The sequence below is a fragment of the Pinus tabuliformis genome, chromosome 5_1 (assembly GCF_031772625.1).
Source record: "Pinus tabuliformis cultivar Carrire ecotype Pingquan chromosome 5_1, CPIR1, whole genome shotgun sequence".
Taxonomy (NCBI): domain Eukaryota; kingdom Viridiplantae; phylum Streptophyta; class Pinopsida; order Pinales; family Pinaceae; genus Pinus; species Pinus tabuliformis.
Window position 1 is genome coordinate 851,465,891 of NC_142305.1, and position 20,328 is coordinate 851,486,218.

The window sequence follows — 20,328 nt, forward strand, 5'->3', positions numbered from 1 at the left end:
AAAGGAATTTAACATACGGTAAGTCATTGAATTCTTAGTCGATAAGAACACATTTATTTCCATGGCGTTGTATACTGATGCTGTTATTTTTTTTTTCAAAAAAATGGATGGCGGGAGTATTTGAGTAGTTTTTAAGTATTTGAGTCCCATCCAAACAGCAATAATTGTAAACCAGATATTTATTAGTAACACATTAATAATTATATTTTAAAATCATTTTTTATTATTATAATTAACTATTATATTTTAAAAAGCATTTTTATTATTATAATTACTAATCAAATATTAATCAACTTTAATGTATTAAATTAATATTGTATTAAAACATTTACAATTCATATTAATTTTTTTAGTAGTGGTGTAAATAACATATGAAATGACACTTTTTAGGGTATTTTTTTGTTACAATTAATTTGTAGAATTTGAGTGTCTCAAAAATCTTTCAAGTTGTTGAACCATTCAGTGATTCTCTTAAAAAAAGGTCATTTTGTTTGCACCTTTTTTTAAATACTACAAAATAAAAATGTTTATTATTATTTTACATATAAATAAAAAAAAATGACCATAAGTAACTAGTATTTAAAGTAAATAAAAAATGGTTGACATTTAAATGTATTTCATTATTTTTTTAGTAAGAAAAAATATTTTTATTTCCAAAAAATAAATATACATATCCTTCCCCTTTGAGGGTTTCCAATAATAACTGAAAATTTATCTGTTTATAGTCTTAAAAATTTACCATATTTCCATCTAGAAAGAAAAGCACAAAATCTCTTCCATGCGACACGAGTACATAACAAAAAACGTTTTAGAACATTCAACATGAAATAACTTGAACCGATGGATGTTTAATTCTACAACCTACTTGGGCATTCAAGCAACATATTTATAAGGAGAATTTAAAATCTTGCAGTAGCTTAACCTCGAAGAATTCATGGATGATAAAGGACCAGCCCTGGAGTGTCAAAGCTTCTTTGGAGAACTCATCGGTTTTAACATTAAGCTCTCTGAAAATATGTGAAAAAGAATACCATTCCAACTTCTAGATTGAATCCCTAGTCTCACAATGGATGGGTTGCATCTTTGCATTTTGCAGTGCAACTTTTGTAACTTTCAATCTATCATCAACTTGAAATGACCCATAATTTGTAACTTAGAAAGATGAATATGTAAAGCATGAAAAAGAAGAGCACAAAGAGTTTTGAATTCTACTTTAGAGTTTGAATTAGGATTAGGAGCATATCAAATAAGGAAGAAATGAGAAAAGGATAAACAGAGAGCCACTCCAACCGTAAATCAAATAGGGTTCCCTTGACATGCCCCATCGTAATAACCCCATTAAATATTATAATCCAAAGGAGGCAGAATTGCATTCCATATTTTATATTTTTTTGGAACCACCCTACACTCCTTAGTTAATTTTGCAACAACAACAGTTTCCACGGAGACTTGTTTATCCTACAAAATTTTGCTATCCTTGCCCATGATATGAAATAAACCACAAAGAGAGGAAGAGACTTGTAACAAACTAGAGGAGAGTCACTGAGACAGTTAGAGACACTATCCTTCGAATAGGAAGTTACTTAAGTTGATTTGGTCCCAAATTTAATTATCAGAGAATCCCACACTCGGGATGTGAAAGAGCATGAGATGAATAGGTAGTTGATGTATTTAGGCTCATCTTGGCATTATGAGCACTGATTAGGACCAAATGAGCCCCTTTTGAGAAATTTATCCCATGTTAGTAATTTATTGCACATGGAAAGAAATAAAAGGTTTTTTGCTTTTAATGGAGTGCGTAACTTCCATAGGCGCTCCCACCACCACCTTCTCAACGCACATGTTATAACCAAGCTTTGTTCTGAAAACATTTGATGCCAAACTTCTTGACCAACAAAAATAATCCTTCACATTTGGGACCAATCTAATGAAACCTGAGACCAAACCACCCACATAAGATGACCATTCAACTGCCATGTATTCCATGAGGTTGTTCTACTCAAATGTAAACCAATTTCTCCTTCCCACCATGTCAATACTAGGGTATCTAATATCCCATACTAAGTAAAGCCCTTTTTCGTGGAGTTTATGGATCAAATTTTCAAACAAGCTAAAGTTTTCACCATCCCAAATCTATGGGTCTTCTCCTAGCTGAACCCTTTTTCCGCTGCTACTTTTCCATGATGTCCATTGACGAAAAAGAGGGAAAGCATCTGTGAATGTTTCTATATTGTAGAGTTGTTCTTAGATGATCTTTTAGGGGATCAAAATCATTCTTCCACTGATAGGCCCCCCATATATTTAGAATTCATAAATCTTCCCTATTACCCACCAAAAGTGGGTAACCCCATAAGAGAAAAAAATATCCTTCTTTATAAAACTAACTATCATCCCTACATTGATCAACACATGATGATATGCCATAATCCTCCACCATTTCGCACCAGTCGGACACCTCTCACCATTCGGCATTCCTCTTGAAGGAAGGTGGGTCATCGTTTGGCAAGTAGTTTAACCACCTTGAAATCATGTGCTTTTAGTTAATGTTTTGGGCATTCTAACATGGATTTAGAAATGACCGGGATGATTAACTAATTTTGATTGTAAAAATGTTATCTCGCTTTACCAGGGAGGTTAGTTTTTTACCTAGTCTAGTGGGATACCCTTTAAGGCCTTAGCGTTATTGTTGGGGCACTACTTGGAAGAGTTTCATTGAAGTAGCGTGCTCATGATTATTCCATACTTACCACTTTCCATCATGCCCCAAATTCCATCCCCATTCTTCTAGCTTGTGGTCATTCATTCATTGGGATTGACATTCATTTATCTTCGTCCTTGAGTCTAGGTTGAAAGTTTTTCCTTGGAGGATGTTGCAGCTAAAAGAAAGATAAAATCATAAAATGACCACAGTGAAAGAAAATGAAAATTAAAATTAAAAATATGGCTAGGACATCAATTAGCTTGTGGGAAAAATGCTATGATGAACTCTACTCCCCTCACTAGTATTCACCCAATTCCTTGAGCATGTCACATCCCCTTAGGGGTTGGAAGCACCTAATAGGGTTGACCATCTAGCCATCTCTAAAAAAATGAGAGAACACTTTTATGAGACTTGATCAAGTTGTATATTTGAAGGTGATCCCATTTACATTTTAGGGCTTGTAGGCTAATATTTTTGTAAAAGTGAAAGGATAGACCTCATATAAATAAACGATCTTCCACTTCATTTATGCATGCTCTTACACATGAATTTGGCCTTGTTAGAGAGACTGTGAAATGCCTCGTCTACTTCTATTCTTTGTAAAAATGGTGATTTTTATGGAGCATCTTGCTATTGGAGATTGCTCTTTGCTTTGGAGATGTCTTGTTGGGATCGAAAGAAGGATTTTCTTGGAATAATTAGTAAGTTTGTTGCTTATTTTTCTATATTTTACATGTGAATGAATTCTTGCTAGGGTTTCGAAATCTACCATGACTAAATGCTTACTTGATGTAGGAGCATCTGCCAGTTAAAACCATTTTGACCCTCTTAAGTCAAAACCCTTTTACCAAAGACAGTTGGTTTCCTTATTTTATTTAATTTTGTAATATTTTCCTAGTTGTAATATAGAAGAATATATATTGTTAGGGAAGTTATGATGAGTGTTATTTGATAGTTATGTGTTAAGGGATAGATTTAGCCCAATTAGGAATTTATTAGATAATTCATTGAAACAACTTGAGTTTGTTTAATATGGGTACAAGAGTCCTATCTAATATAATTTCAGTGTAATTGAGAAGTGATTTTTTTTAGAGGAGAGCAAGAGATTCATAATTTTGTGTATAAATATTTGTATAAAGGAGGAATATTGTGTGTAAAATAAAAAATAAAAAGTTATGTAACATTCCCCTTTCAACTTGAATAGATATATATTAGTTGTGTGGTTTTATGTGTTATGGTGATCATGTTTGTTGAGTATAGATCTAAGCACTTCTATTTTCAGTTATAGAAGAAATTGAACGTTGTGACCAATCAATGGATTAAATTCATGTTATTTGCATATGATGATGGGCCTCCCAAATAGGTAGAATTCAACGCTCATATATAGATATATATGAAGTTGATATTGACATAAATTAGTTAACATAGATATTCAAATAGTTTATTTAAATGTCTTGTTGAAATATTTTTTAAAAGTATAAGATTTAAACATGTGATTCACACATTTTCTTTTACTTCTAATTACTTTACAACATGTTCATTTTTTTTTAATTATAATCGACATCGTTTTTCTATTTAGAACATAATTCAACTAGGTAGTTGGCTATGTCAGCAAACCATGGAGAGAGAATTGAAATAGCAAATAAATGCTCATCTATCACATACTAGGCTATAGAATGAGTCTCCCAACTCAATAAATGACTAATTTGTATTATTATAGTACTTTTTGAGTAGTCGTATTTTTGTTCCTAAACTAAATTATTCATTCACGTTAGTCATTTTTAGTTGCATTACTCATTATCTAGTCGTATATTTTAACCCAAGACTAAATTAGTCGTTTATGTTAGTCATTTTTAGTTGGCTCACTTAAGATTGCTCATTTTTTGTAGTATTTCACTTAGAAAAGTTGTGGTGACTAACTTGTTTAGTCACCTGGTCACTAATTTCATCATTTTCTACTAATGATCACACTATTGGTATCCTTGAAAAAACAACTACTATATTTAAAATTATAACTCTTCCCATACAAACTTTATAAAGGAACTTCCCAACGAGAACTCGACCAATTGAGCTAACCATTAGAGCCTAATAACTAGTTGTAGACTTGTTCACATAAATATCCCATCAAATAATGTTGGGTTTAATTGTCTTTATAATTAAAAGTTGGAATTGTTCTTTTGTTTGTAGCTTAACTTGAAGTCATTAAACGTAAGAGATAATGTTGTGGGGATAACAACTTTGAATTCTAGCTTTCATTTTCCCAAGAGATTAATATATTTCATGTTGTTTATTTATTTTCTCCACTTATTGATTCTACCATCTGATATTCAAGAGGCATGGTTCTAACTTTGTCATCAATACCACATCAAAGGTAAATTGTAATCTCTAAAACCAATTCTACAAATACAACATGGGAGGCATGCATAATTAGTTAAAGTTAGTTTTTAATATGTAGTGTCTGATATCTTGGGCTTAGGTTTGCGGTAGGCTAGTTAGCGAGGACTCCTCTTAGAATTTGGGTCTTTGGTAGGTTAGGGGTTCAGGAACAAGTGTTTGTCAATCCAATTATAAATGTCATTGGCATATGCATTGGCTGTGAGAAAACATAATGGCCATAATATTTTTTTGGGCTATACCAAAAAAAATGTTCTGATTTGGACACTACCCCACAAAGGAAAATTAGTTTTTTACCTCAAAATGGTTGATGCTCACCACTATAGTGTACTAAAGAAGCATTATACTTAAAAAACAATTACAGTTCTAAGATACATAAGCATTATACTTAAGGGACACTTATAGATCTAAGATACAATCAATAAATTTTTGTAGGATCTCCTTTCAATATTGTAATCGGTGGTATATTTTAAAATTAATTGGTGTTTCATAGACATTAGGGCCTGCCAAATTGTTCAACACCCATATGACTAATATATTCGTGTCCTCAACTTTTTCAACAAACATAGTGCAACATATATTTTTTGGATGAGTATTATCACATGTTTCATTAGGTCCTCTATTGAATGAAAGAGAGTTTCCTCTTAATATGATTTCACCACATGTTGGAATGTTTCCTTCAATATCAATTTCCTAGATTACCATTTAAATGTTTTTTCCATTATTTTATTTATGTTTTTATTTTATCATCTCTTAGTGATTTTTTGTTGTGTTTTTATATAATATATATACTTTGTAAGTGGTTGTTTTATAATTTATAGTTAGGAGAGAATAATTCAACATTTTGATATCCATTTGAGTTGTTTTTCTGTACTCTATCCTTTGTAGTTGTCTATTTTATAATTTCATTCAAGATAGTGAAATGTTTTGATCATAGTTTCGGTGACAAGACGTATTCACTTTATATTTTTATATTAATACAATTTATATTTCCATGTTAATACAATGTCAATCATTGGGATTCTTGGAGAATGAATTTGTTTATTTTTCATAAAGGCAAGGAGCTTTGTTTTCTTGAACAATTGTTCCATATTTTTTTCTTTATTCTTGTCATCTCACGATATGCTTCTAGGAACATGCGCAATTATAACTATAACACAATTGGTTCATGATGGCATGCTCTAAATACCAATGGGGTACACCTTTGGCTCTGCAATGTTTAAGATGTGACAAGTGAAAGGCGATAGTTCCTATGGTTATGGAATATTTTCCTATATGTATGTAAAACAAAAATTAAAATATGTTATTTAAAATAAATATTATTAATTCATATTTCAAATGTCATATATTAAATTTATGAAAGATATCCTTTATGCTTAAAGTACATTTTAACAATAATCATGACTAAGACTTAACAATGTTTTTTCTTCACTAAGACTTAACAATGTTTTTTATTATTATGTTTTTAACATAATAATCATGACTAAGACTTAACAAGTTTTGGCCGCTTGAACTTCAGTGGGATACACCTTTTGATTTGGAATGTTTGAGATGGAACAAGTGAAAGGCAGAAATCCATAGGGTCATAGAATTTTTCCTGGTGTTGGTTCATGTCAGCTAAGAAAGCTACCATTGGAGAAAGCTTTTGATCATGGAAAATTGGGTCAAATGGGTCAAATTCCACCTTTCCACAGTCAACCATACTTGGTAATACTTACCAAGTTCCTTTTCAACCACCACCTAGTATGATTCGCCCTGGTTACCTTGTAGGAATGCAAATTCCAACCGCAGAAGCTATTCCAGGATATCCTCGGTGTCCTCCTCTAGGAGTTAGACTTCACCCTCAAGGTTATCAAACTCTACAACAAGGCTCCCATAAACAGTTACCATTCATCACAACCCTAGATTTACCAGATTTATCGTGCCTAACAAATTATCCTATTTATTATTATCCCTTTTTGGCTCACGATTCCTACCAAGTTACTGAGTGATATACCAAATCTTGAAGGAAAATTAGGACAAGACCCATCAAGTCACGTGATGGCATATAATCTTTGGTGTGCATCAAATTCACTAATCAATGATTCTACCATACTTCGCCTTTTACAATGAAATTTAATCCGTTCGACAATTGAATGATACATTGAGTTACCTTGTGCTTCTTTCCATAATTTAAACTCTTTAGCAACAACATTTTTGACACATTTTCAGGTATTGATTCGGTATGACACTAGTACTAAATTGTTGACTTCCCTAAAAAACCGAAATCCACGTACATTTCTGATCATATACATGAATGGAGATGTAGGTGTCCATTTGTTAGTTTTTATTCCAGATAACATTTTAGTTGAATGGTTTACAAAATCATTACTTCCCAATATTACCAAGGATGTTGTTAAGGAAGGTGTTGTGATGGAAGAGCAAGTAATTGTTTGTGCCCAATACTTAGACTTAGTTTATATCAAATCTAGCACCTTGTATAAGAAAATCTTGAATCTACCTCACCCAAAAATTTTAAATGGTCAACCAAATTCAACTCCTATAGGATCTAACATCGTTGATGGTGTGATTGGTTCTATCAACCAACCATCTAAGGGTAAAAAAAATAATTCTAAAAGCACTCAGAGTTCGTCTATACAATATTCACCCACTATAACCTTTCTCCATAAATTATTTTCGAAATTAATGTCATAGAATCATCTACTGGAAAGAATCAACCATCTGAGAGTAAAAAGAAGGGGAAAGGTAAAATGAAATAAAATTCTTCTCAGAAAGAGAAACCCATTAAAAATGAACCTACTAGTGAGAAAAGGAAAGCTCGTTATCCTTGCCTAACCTATAATGAATACCATTATACGAAGGAATTCCTGCATTGGGCAGAGGTTACCAAATTCATAAAAGGTTCTCCAATTCCTGTTGTTTTGAAGGATCCCTTTCCTTCTCAAGACAACAAAATCGTTTCACATTACCCATATTTTTCTTCCACATTGGCAAATATCATGATGATTTCTTCACAGAAAATAATGGTAGCAACAAGATCAAAATATTATGGATCTAAGGGTCCTGTAGTAAATGGAAATGATACTAGTTCATCTAGTCAACATTCCAATTCAATTCTTCCTCGTCCTTCTAAACCATTACAAATTGAGAAAGGAAATCCTGACATGATGATTTGACTGCCTCCCAAAGGTGCTCTCGAAAATCATCTTTCAACCCACATGCTTGAGCTTCTCAGAACTATAACAATGTTGAAGACCTGCCTATGTCTCATTCAACAATGCCAGCTCTTGAAGCACTGCAAACATGTCCAACACAAAGAAATTTATTATTTTCAACTATTAGAGTAATTGATTCTCAGGATTTTAATCTTATTGTCTTTGATCTTTAAAGTCATATACATATAATTCCACATAAAATAGCATTCCAAATAGTAGTTTTTTTCAAGACCAAATGATTTTTTCACACAATTGTTGGCAAAGGAGTTTCTACTTGTATCATGTCTATTACATGTTGGAAAATATTTAGGTTATCCAACTATCAATCAATCACCTGCCACTCTGAAAGCCCTTGATCGAACAAGTTTTCATCCTTATGGAATTCTAGATGATTTACCCATAGAGTTAGAGGTTAAAACGATCATGATCGAAGTTGAAGTTGTTGATGCCTAGATTGATTACAACCTTTTACTTGGTCGACGTTGGACCTGTGCTATGTTTGAACTTGTCTCATCCATTTTTGGCATGATAAATTTTCCCCATCAAGGGACAATAATAAAAGTAGAATAGTTGTCCTACTATACTTTCAACCCTAACTCTACAGGTAGTGTACCTTTCAAATGAAAAACAATCACTCCTTATGAGGATATTGGTGTTGATTTGCTCAAATATTCGTCACTGATGGAAACTTTTACAATCCACCTACCGACTTTTCCTTCTAATGTTGCCCAAGTTAACATGATCACATCAAGAACTAAGGAATCTTATAATCCATGGATAATTCCTTTAGAATATGAATTGACCTCCTATGGAAATGTGATGGCTTTGATCCCACTTGAATTGCCTTATCAAGAAATTCAATAATTTTCTGATTCACCATCTTCTGAAATTGATCGAGTGAATGCGATCAATAATGATTATTCTCGATTACCTTGGTTGGAACCAATTTCAATTCCTGATCCTTTGGACAATACATCTCCAACTGATGAATGTCTTATGGAGATCATGACTTTAGATGAAATTCCATGGGATGATTATCATCATTGTTCATCTTTTCTCCCTAACCTTGATAGAATCGATAATGATTTTTCAACCATAATTTTTACAGACATTGTACATAGCCCTCAATGACCCATGTTAGTTATTCAAGATAAATATGAAAACAATTTGCTAAACATATCTAAAATGACTACCATTTATATCTTAGTCAAAACAGGAATAATTGAGAACATTCACATAGGGGCTTCATGCTCACTTGAAGAAATTCAAACGTACAAAGTCGTATTTCAAGAATTTCATGACATCTATGCCTGGTCTTATGAGGAAATTATAGGAATTGATTTGAGCATCGTTGTTCACGATATTAAGTCTTACCTGGATGCCAAACCTATTAGACAATGATTACATCGAGTTCATCCACGAAAATTTGTTTTTATTAAGTTGAGGTTGAAAAACTGCTTAAAACAGGTTTTATCTACCTGGTTCCCTTGACTCATTGGGTTTCCAATATTTTTCCTGTTAACAAAAAGAAAGGGACCATAAGAGTATGTGTAGATTATATGGATATTAATAAGGTTTGTCCCAAGGACAAGTATCCTACCCCCTATATTGATCAAATCATTGATGATTTGCCGACAACAAAATATTTTCATTCATGGACGGATTTTCCAGTTACGACCAAATCAACATATTCATAGCTGATCATCATAAACCTGTTCTCATTTGTTGATGATGGATTTTTCTTATCAAAAATCCCATTTGAATTAAGGAATGCGGGCGCAACCTTCCAACGAGCTTTGTCTTATGCATTTCTTGATATCAAGCATATCATACAACCTTATTTTGATGATTTTCCATCTCATTCACTCAAATGAGAAGATCATCAAATGCATTTGAGAGTTATATTTATTAGGTGTTGACACTAAAATATATTCTTGAACCCTCACAAATGTGTTTTTTGTGTGAAATCTGGTCGATTAATGGAATTTTTCATATCAAAGGAAGGAATTCATGTCGATCTTCTCAAGATAGAGGCTATTCTAAATTTTCTTGCTTCATCCAACCTACACCATCTCCAAACTTTGCAAGGGAAAGAAAACCTTTTACATCAATTTATCTACAACTATCCTGAGCTAACTAAAGGTTTTACTCGACTATTAAAAATGGCATATCATTTACTCGGGATGAAATTTCTCAAGAATATTTTGATGCATTTAAACATACGTTGACCCATACACCATTGTTGTATCCTACTGATTATCATCGAGACTAATTTGTGTATTAATATGCACCTGATGTCACCATTGGGATGGTGTTAGTTCAGGAAAATGAATTGAACGATGAGCATGTGATATATTTTTCAGCAAAAATATTACAAAAACTGAACTGAAATATGGAAATGTGGAGAAATTGATCTTGGTAGCCGTTCAAGTTGTCCATTGAAACCTTATGGTTTACATTCTTATGAGAGAGTTTCTAGGGGAAAGGTATTATAAATGGATAGTTATCCTATAAGAATTTGATTAGGAGTGCATTGAATCTAAATCTAAGAAATCATTAGTGTTTGTCGAATTGTTATGTGACTTACTAAAACAAAAATTGTGGCAGAGGATTCTCTTCTAGCCAAATCCCTCTTTCTTATCAGTACTTTAGACCCCTAGTATGGATATATCATCAGGTATCTTCAAACCCAAACTTTTCGCCTAAAATTGACTCAAACTGATCATCGTTGTATTCAGTACCTATCCCAAAAATACACTATTGTTGGCGACACACTTTTTCATTGCGGTGCTAATTCTAACCTTAGATGATGTTTGAATCAAGAGGAAGCTGAAAAGGAATTGAATGACTGCCATTCTAGATCTTGTGGCAGTCATATGTCTAGGTTTACCACTTACCAAAATATCTTACATGCTGGCTATTTCTGGCCTTCAATATTCAAAGATTGTATAATCGCGGTCCACAAATGCCACAATTTCCAAATCTATCATCACAAAATGCATGCACCCCTAGCTTTCCTTTACCCAATCATTGTTGTTAGTCATTTTCCAAATGGGGCATAAGTTTCCTTACATGTAACCCTCACTCTGCTCGAGCGCATGGGTACATTATCCTTGTAGTTGATTAATTTATAAAATGGGTCGAGGCGATGCCTACATATAAGGATGATGGTGAAACAATAGTTATTTTCATATTCAATCATGTGATTGCTAGGTTCAGGGTTCTACAACCCATCGTCACAGGCCATGGTAGCCATTTTCGAAACCTTATGATGATTGAACGTACTACGAAGATAGGCCTGCATCATGATAGTTCTACTATGTATTACCGGCACGAAAATGGCCAAGTAGATGTCATTAATAAGGTTTTGACCACCATGATTAAACAGGTTATCTTAATTCATAAACTAAATTGGCATCTAATACTTTTTCCTACCTTCTAAGCATATTGTACCTTAGCAAAAGATTCGACTCATTTTACACCCTTCCAATTGTTTTATGGTCTAGAATTAGTTTTTCCTATTGAATGTGAAATATCCTCTTTGAAACTGGAAATTCAATTATTACCAACCACTTCTACAGAGGAGAAACATATTTTGTACATAGGATGATTAGATGAGACTCGCTGTGATGCTTCACTAGTTAGTGAGGATCGTAAGAAACGAGTTAAGGCACAATTTGATCAAAATGTAAAACCTCATTCATATTCAGAAGGGGATCTAGTCTTGGTCGATGATAAAGAACATGATAAGTTAGGTGGTGGTAAATTTGAGCCCATGTGGTATGGACCTTATATTGTAAAACTTGTACTAGCAAAAGGGGCTTATGAGCTAGTTTATTGTGACGACATTTTTTTAGGAAAGCCCAAAAATGATGTTTACCTGAAAAATATTATGCTTAAATCACTTAGTGAAGAATTTGTATATTGTTGTTTCATATTTTATGTGTGGCAATTTTTAGCAATTTTTATGATTTTCTGCTACTTCTCCTCCTTATCTTGTATTACACTTGATTTAAAGATGTCGACACTCCCTCAAACTTATATTGGCTTCCCTGATGGTGCTACTCATAGTACTTGGAATTTGTCTTCTGCAGCTTGGGTCATTATTCACCCACATATGAGTTATTTTTTATTCATGGGATATGCCTGTCGAACTATGAATAACATTGTAGAGTATATCATAGTGATTGAGCTATTATCTTTTTCCATTTCATTTGGCATTTGTCGATTAATCATTAGGTTAGATTCCCAACTCATAGTATTACACTAAAAGAGTGTCTATTCAGTAAGAAGTACTGCAATATTAAGAATGTTTTTGTGGGTTCATTGCTTCGAGAGAGAGTTTGATTACATTGAATATAAAAACATTCCAAGACATTTAAACATACTAATTTATGCATTGCCTAATTATGTGTTAAATTGGCAGTTGTAAAACATTTGTAAGAAAGAAAAAGCAATATTTGTCCATATATCATACAAGATAGATTGAAATAGAAGTAGTGGTTTTCATTAGTTAAAATGCATGTAGAAATTGTGGCTTTAAAAAATTTTCATCCAAAGACATGAGGCCCCGTGGCTTTTATTATATAAACAAGTTGATACATCATCAAAAAACAAACTCTAGCCCTAAGACTAGCATCTATGCATGATGATCATGGTAGCAGACCATTGCGTGAGCTACTTGTTGTAGCAAACAACTAATTGGTCCAGGAAACCCCACAGTGTGCCTCTGATAGTGGAGAGGCAAGTCATCAATCCCAACATCTAGGATGTCTATGGTTAACCACTCTAGGTTATGCTCTAGCTCATTCAATGCCTCTGTTGCGTCAGGGTGTTGTACTATGGGAGCTACAAGCTTCACACCACACCTATCAAATCTGCGTAGTCTTGTTGATCTAACCAGGCCAAATTTTTCATGGTCATTTTAGACAATTTCTTTTGGATGCCAAGAAAACAAAAAAAATGAAAAATTCGAAAATAGCCAAAAAGTTAAGTTTTGACCTATGTCACCCCACTAGATTCCAGCTCGTAGTGGAATATCTGGATCACCTGTGTAACCCATGACTGCATATGGAAAGTATTTAATCATCATGATTTTACATTCCAGCTATCCAAAGAAATTACTAGTATATTGAATCGTTGGGCCTTCACAACCTCTTTGGCGTGCCATGAGTGTGATCCACTTCAACATTCGAGGCTCTTGTGGTCCTCCTTCATCTATGTCTACCTATGGAGAGAGAAGGGGGATCCTATATAGAGCTAATGATATAACAAAGGAACCATAGGAAAAATTCTTGACTTTTTCAGCTTTCACACTAGTTAGTTGCCTTTTAAGGTTGGAAACTACCCCTTCACACTAGTTGAATATTTTAAGCTACAAGAACTCTACGAATATTTGCATTTGACCCTTGCTGAGAAAGTGAAGTGTTGCACTTTGATATAATTGTGCAACAGTGAACCTAATAGATCTCAAAGGGAGCCTCTCGATGGTTTTGATATCAATTCTTATGTCTTTGAGAGAAACTCCATGAATGAAATGTTGCACTAGATAGGTGGAAGTTGTTTAACCACCTCATCTATGTCCATATAGATAAATGTCCACTCTATGATGTGGGAGCCCAGATAACAAGTAGATTTCATCGGAATCAATACTGAGTATATGGTCACCGATCACAAAACATTCTTCCTGTCCATTCTGCTTTCTCATCATCCATTCCATCAAATATAGCTGGACTTTCATGCTTGGAATTATGAAAAATTTATACAGGCTAGAGTTTCTTAGAGCCCATATTGTTTCTGGATAGTTCAATGCAACTATATATTTTTCCTCTTGTTCACACTCTCTCCACTCCATTTTGTAGCTCAGACCCCTAGAAATAACCTGGAGGATCATTAGAAAACATTGTTGTAATTTTGTTTGTAAAAAATTTGGGCATTTTTAATTTATTTTTGAAATCCCTTAGTGTTGTGTGCAGCCGCTTTTGAGGACCAATGTGGATTTGCATAGAAATAGCCCTAAAATTTGAGCAAATCCAGTTTTTCTGTGTTAAAAACTTAGTCAGTGTGCATAGGCCCGATGAAGTTGAGCTACACACACGAAGGGAAATTTTTTATTTCATAAACCCCCCAAAAAATGAAAATACATGGTAAAATGAAAAAAAAAAACAATTAAAACAAAGATATCAGAGAGATGGTTTACAGGGAGAAGATGACCTGTGATTTGGTCCAACACTTTTCCTAGAATCAGCCTCTGAAGTTCTTGGTGAAAAATGCCATCTACCACTCTCAAATGGTAAAAAACACAAATGGTAAAAGGTTACCTTTTTGGATTTTTATAAGTTTTTATGCCCATTAAAATATTATTTTTTACCTATTATCCTCTAAAATCCAAATTTTTAATGCTTTAACTATATTTTTAAGTGATGACAGTAATTTTTGAGTTTATATGTGCAGATCACAGGTTGTTTACGAAAACAAATCATTTTGGTATTGACTATATTTTTATCACTTTTTCGAACTCATAAAAACTTACGAAAATGCGAGACCAGGAGTGCTCTTTAGTACCTTTTTATACTCCCTAAACATGAAAATATCATCAAGTACTTGACTATTCAAACTCGTAAAAGTAAATGAACAGTCATCTATTTAGTATAAGTTTATCCCTTTTACGAATTGAACTAGAATATTTATGAAAAAGGTATGCACTGACTAATCATGGTCAATACAATTCTCTCCTGCTTTATTTTACCCTTTTTCAGGCTTGAGAGACTAAATTTATGAAAAAGGACACTGTGGAATTTACCTACATTTTTCTCCTGACTCCCTAAGAATGAAAAACATCGAGCTTTACTTTCTCCAGGCTCGTTAAAAATTTATGTTGAAAGAACTGAATGAGTTTTATTTTTGTATATTTTCAAACTCTTTAAACATGAAGATGACATTGAGTTACCCCATCACTGGACTCCTAAAACTTAAACAATGCAGGACTTGTTAATATTGATGGGATTGAACCAATCCTTCCTAGGGTTTGTTAAAGATAATTCGAAGGACTCATCCGAATGATGAGCTTAGAGGACAAGCATATGTTATCCTTCTGAAGCTTGTCGAAGATAAACAGGTATTTTCCAATAATTGTGGGGGAAAATTGGGAAAGAATGTTTGTTAATATTGTAAAAGGTAGCATTTCACTCTTGAACATGACACTCCATCACATTTGTGTGTCAAAATTGGGAAATCCATTTGTCTCCTTGATCAGGTGCTCAAAAATCAAAGTCATCAGAATGGTGTGGAACCTAAACGACCATGTAGTGCTCATCATCCTGACTTTGGTGCAACTCATTTCACATGAAACAGACATCTTATGCTCCCAGAAACGCGATATCTTCACTTTGTCAAATAAGTAAACAATTTGGAGGTGGGTGACAGGGATGCTGACTGGGCATCTATACCGCCTAGGTGGTAAGGGGAATATTCTTGGAATATTACTAGAATATTCTATTTCAGTGGCTTCAATTTATTGGTCCATTTGTTTTTGTTCGCGCTAATGAGGAGGTGACACGTGGCTAAGCTTGAAGCTACCACATGTACTCCTAATGGAAGATTAAAATTTGTATGGTGGACAAGGTGGAGGTCAAGCTGGGCCCCACCACCTCACACAGCATAGAAGAAGCGCTAACCATCGCGACCGCACATTGCTTCTTAATTATAAGGGGAAGGTGGTTAAACTTAAAGTTTAATGGTTTTTGATTTGGGGGTTGGGACTGTGGTTAACCCCCGACCTCGATCCATAGACCATGGTTAGGGGCACACCACGGCCACAAACCTTCGCTGCCACCATAACCATTTTCAAAACTAGCCATGTGAATAGAATACAAATGGTGGAGTGGGGGGGGCAGCCAACGGGGGCAGGCTGTTGGCCTTAGCCCACGGGCACATGGCCCCCCACATGGCCAGAGTTTCTAGAACTTAAGCGTTAGAGGACATTTTCAAGTCTTGACAAATTTTCCTGATTTCTAGTGAAAATGTCATTTAGTTAGAGCACTTGGCAGGAAACATTGTAGGATGATTCCATATTTTAGGGAAAATGTAGAGCAAATAGTGGGAAAACTAGGAGAGGTCATAACTTCTCGACCTTTCAACCAATATGGATGCAGAAAGAGGCTACGTGGCCATTTTTGAACATTTTGGACTCATTGGAGTAGGTTTCAGAATCATTTGAGCATTGTAAGCACATCATTTTACACTTTTGATCATAATAGTAAGCCCAAGCCATTGGAAGCTGGATCAAGGAGATGTAGCCCAGGAGGGATGAACTCCTTCATCATGTTCCTATTGTGATGTGTTTTTGGTGATGTTATATAAATTTTTATGCTACTGTTCAGTCTCTTATTTATGTTAACACTTCTCACAAAATTAACATAAAATCTCATTTTACACTTGAAAAACTCATGAATCCTTAAGCATAATGAAAGAATTTTGTTTCTAATATGAGGAGGATCTTATCATAGCAACCTAATATTCTTAATCAAATAATTTTGGTATCAGAGCACTAGGTTTTTTTTGTGTAAGAAGAATTTAACTGTTTGCAATTTTATTTCATGCTTACAAGGTTAAAACTCAAAAGAGGAGAAGGGAAGCTGGTTGGAAGCCCTGACGTTGGGTGAAGGGGAAGGAGGGAAAGGTTGCCACAATATACAACACCATTTCATCTTCAAGTTGTAGTTGAGACTCCAGAGAGCATGTCTCATGAAGGAGAACCTACAAACATGACAGAAGATGAGAAAGTCTTCAAGAAGACTTTCTTTGATATGACAGAGATGGTGAAGGTCCTCTATGAAGAGAGGAATACCAGGCTGGAAGGTGAAAGCTCCAAACCTCCCAAAGGAGAAGGTTCTTCAAGAGGAGGTAATGGAAATGGATACGAACCTCCACCCTCTCCACCATCTTCTTCATGTTCTTCTTCACAAGCATTTCACCCTCTTCCACTAACACAACCCTTAATCATACTCATCGTCATACTTCAAAAGGAAATGGTAAATCACCTTTTCTAAAACTTGATGTTAAATTTGAGTTGCCCATGTATAATGGTGAAGTGAACGCAGAGAAGCTTGATAATTGGATTCGTCAATTAGAGGTCTATTGCAGAATTCAAAACCTTCAAGAGGATGACATAAAAATTTAGTTAGCTTCCTTGAGAATGGAGGGTGAAGCACTAGTATGGTGGGAATCAAAGACACAAGAGGAGATAAAAAGCATGGTAAGATCTCAATTTCTTGGATTGATTTCATTGTTGCAATCAAAAGATAATTATACCCTCTAGATTATTCTTGGGTAAAATTAGTTGCTTAATAAATAATTAAAACAACTAATCACCTAGACATTAATTATCAACTCGAGGAGCGTCTTTTTATTTCAAGGCAATCTGCAAAATATATGCCTAACAATAACAACAACTAACACTAGTTCTATATGATTGTGTTCTATAGTATCAAGCTCATTCAACAAGAAATAAAATGCAAGACTTGAATAATAAAACTAAAATTAAAAAGTAGGAAGTAAATAACACGAAAAACAATTATGCTAATCACACAACTTGAATCATTGCTTAATTAAAACACACATTGTTGAATTGGAAATTTAATCTATTTCACCTAACATAATTCAAATTCTAATCTAGAGCAGTAAATTAAATGAAATCTAGAAGTTGCAGGAAATAACAAATCTGGAGAATGCAACAACTAACAAACTACTTTATTAAAATGGAAATTTACTTTAAAGAACAACAATTTAAATTAAAAGAAACAAGCACATAAATAAACTACTATAGATGTTCAAGGCAGCACCTTGTCCAAGGTAGTGGGCCCAACTGCCCAAGATCAGTCTCGCCTTGAGAAATAGCTCAGATCAGATTACAAATAACAGATGTAGAACTAAATGGATAACTTCCTTTGTTAAAACATATGAGAGAAATTATTACAGCATAATGAAGCTCTTAGCTTTGCCTAAAATTCATCAATTACTCATCTCCCATCTATCATCTCTTATCCTTTCTCTTATCCTTCCATTATCCCGCAAGTATTCGCCAATTATCCTCCTTCCTCTTGATCTCTGTTTTCATTTAAATACATAGAGAGCAAAGGGAAGTTACAACAAAGTTGACTAAAAACTGATTCGATTACAATTTGGATTGTACAAAACAAATTGATCAACAAGATAATATCTGAAAGATCTTTCCATCAACATTCAACACGAACAAGTCGAATTTGGTATTGCAACTAGAAGAATTTGGAAAATGGCCGCAACAACAAATCTGATAAAATCGCTTCGAAGAACCTTCTGTTTCTCTTAATATAGACCAAATTTTGGAAAATTCTCATCACAAAACTAACTCAGTCCATTCTAGACAAAACCCATTTTCAGTTTTTCTAGATTCTCCTTCATTTGCCTGAAACATTCAATGCAAAACTGTCATTTCTTATTCTAGCAAATTTCTGTGTTGGAATATTTAATTATGAGCTCGAGATCAAATTTGCAATCTAGAAAAGATCTTTGACGCTAAAATAGTGAGTGGTGTCATAACAAATTCATTAATAAACCATCATTGGTAAAATCATGCATAATAATCATCAATTTATTAAAAATAAAGGAGAAGAAATAATATTTATCCAAAAGAGCATAAATAATTATAAAATGGAATTATATGATAAATGACGTGATAAAGAATGGTAGAAATGGATGAAATAGATGTTAAAAAGTGGTAATAATAATGACAAATTAGTGGCTCAACATACCCCCAACCTAAAGCCTCTGTATTAACCACGCTATAATACAAAAATGTTTATCCCAACGCATGAAATTGATGGAACAAATGAATTCTTCCTCAAATAATGAATATTCAATTTTAGCAATGTTGACAAAGGCGTAACAATTTTCACATTGACTTTCAACCATATGTATATGAAGTTGCAACAAAATATGATATAAGTATTAGCAAACTTCACTAACCATTTTCTAAAAAACTACAAACCAGATTTTGCTAAAATTTTGCAAGCAAATTCCTACTATTAATGCTTCTCTAATCCAAAAATCAAACCGTTTTCATGAATGGGTCATGAGATATAAGAAAAATAGTTGTAGGTCACAATGCATGCTTTCTGAATTTTTTGCAAACGAATTTAACTTGAAATTTTCTGGGTTTGTGTACTTTAATGATACCTCTTTACTGTCCAAAAATCACAAGAATTCAGTTCATAGTTTTAAAGATATACGCAAATCAATTTTTGCATTGTAAAAAATGAAATTGTATGTCTTAAATGAGAAATAAAGTAGAAAACATACATCATGTGTAGCAATTCCTTCCCCAAACTCGAGAATTAGCATGCCCTCATGCAATGCTAGAAAATAAATTGAGGTGGCTGCTACAGTCGTTGTTGAAATCTATGCTTGGTGTAAAACAACATGGAATAAGGGAGTTTTGAGAATGAATAAGGAGATCGATGGATAATGGCATGGTCATAATAAATAAATGAATTAAAGTAACACCCTCTCAAACTGAAATCTTTTGTCTCTGAAAAATGGAAAGTGGTAAAGATGTGGAATGAATAATGATAAATAATGCTCAATGGATTTTCATGAAATTATCCTAAATTTTTAATAAATCAGAAACTTATGCTATTTCACCTTGAGTTTTACCTCCAAAAAAATGTGGAATAACATGTGTGGACTGGCGTTTTTTGAAGTTGATGTAGGTTGAACTGATGTTGAAAGTGATGCAAATGGTGGAAGCCATGCAAACACATCCTATCTAAACAATTGTTTGCTTTTGTGAGTTGTTCAAGTCTCTTTTGTTAGTTGCAATAGTGTGGGCTCACTGTGAATAGAATTTCCCCCCATACTTGTTGTTCTCCTGTAAACAATTCACTATTCTGCATGCAATTTTCTTGAATCCATAGTTTTAGTTTTAAACAGCAACAGATAAGCGCATGCAAAATTTTCAATCAGAAAAAAAACTTTTGTACA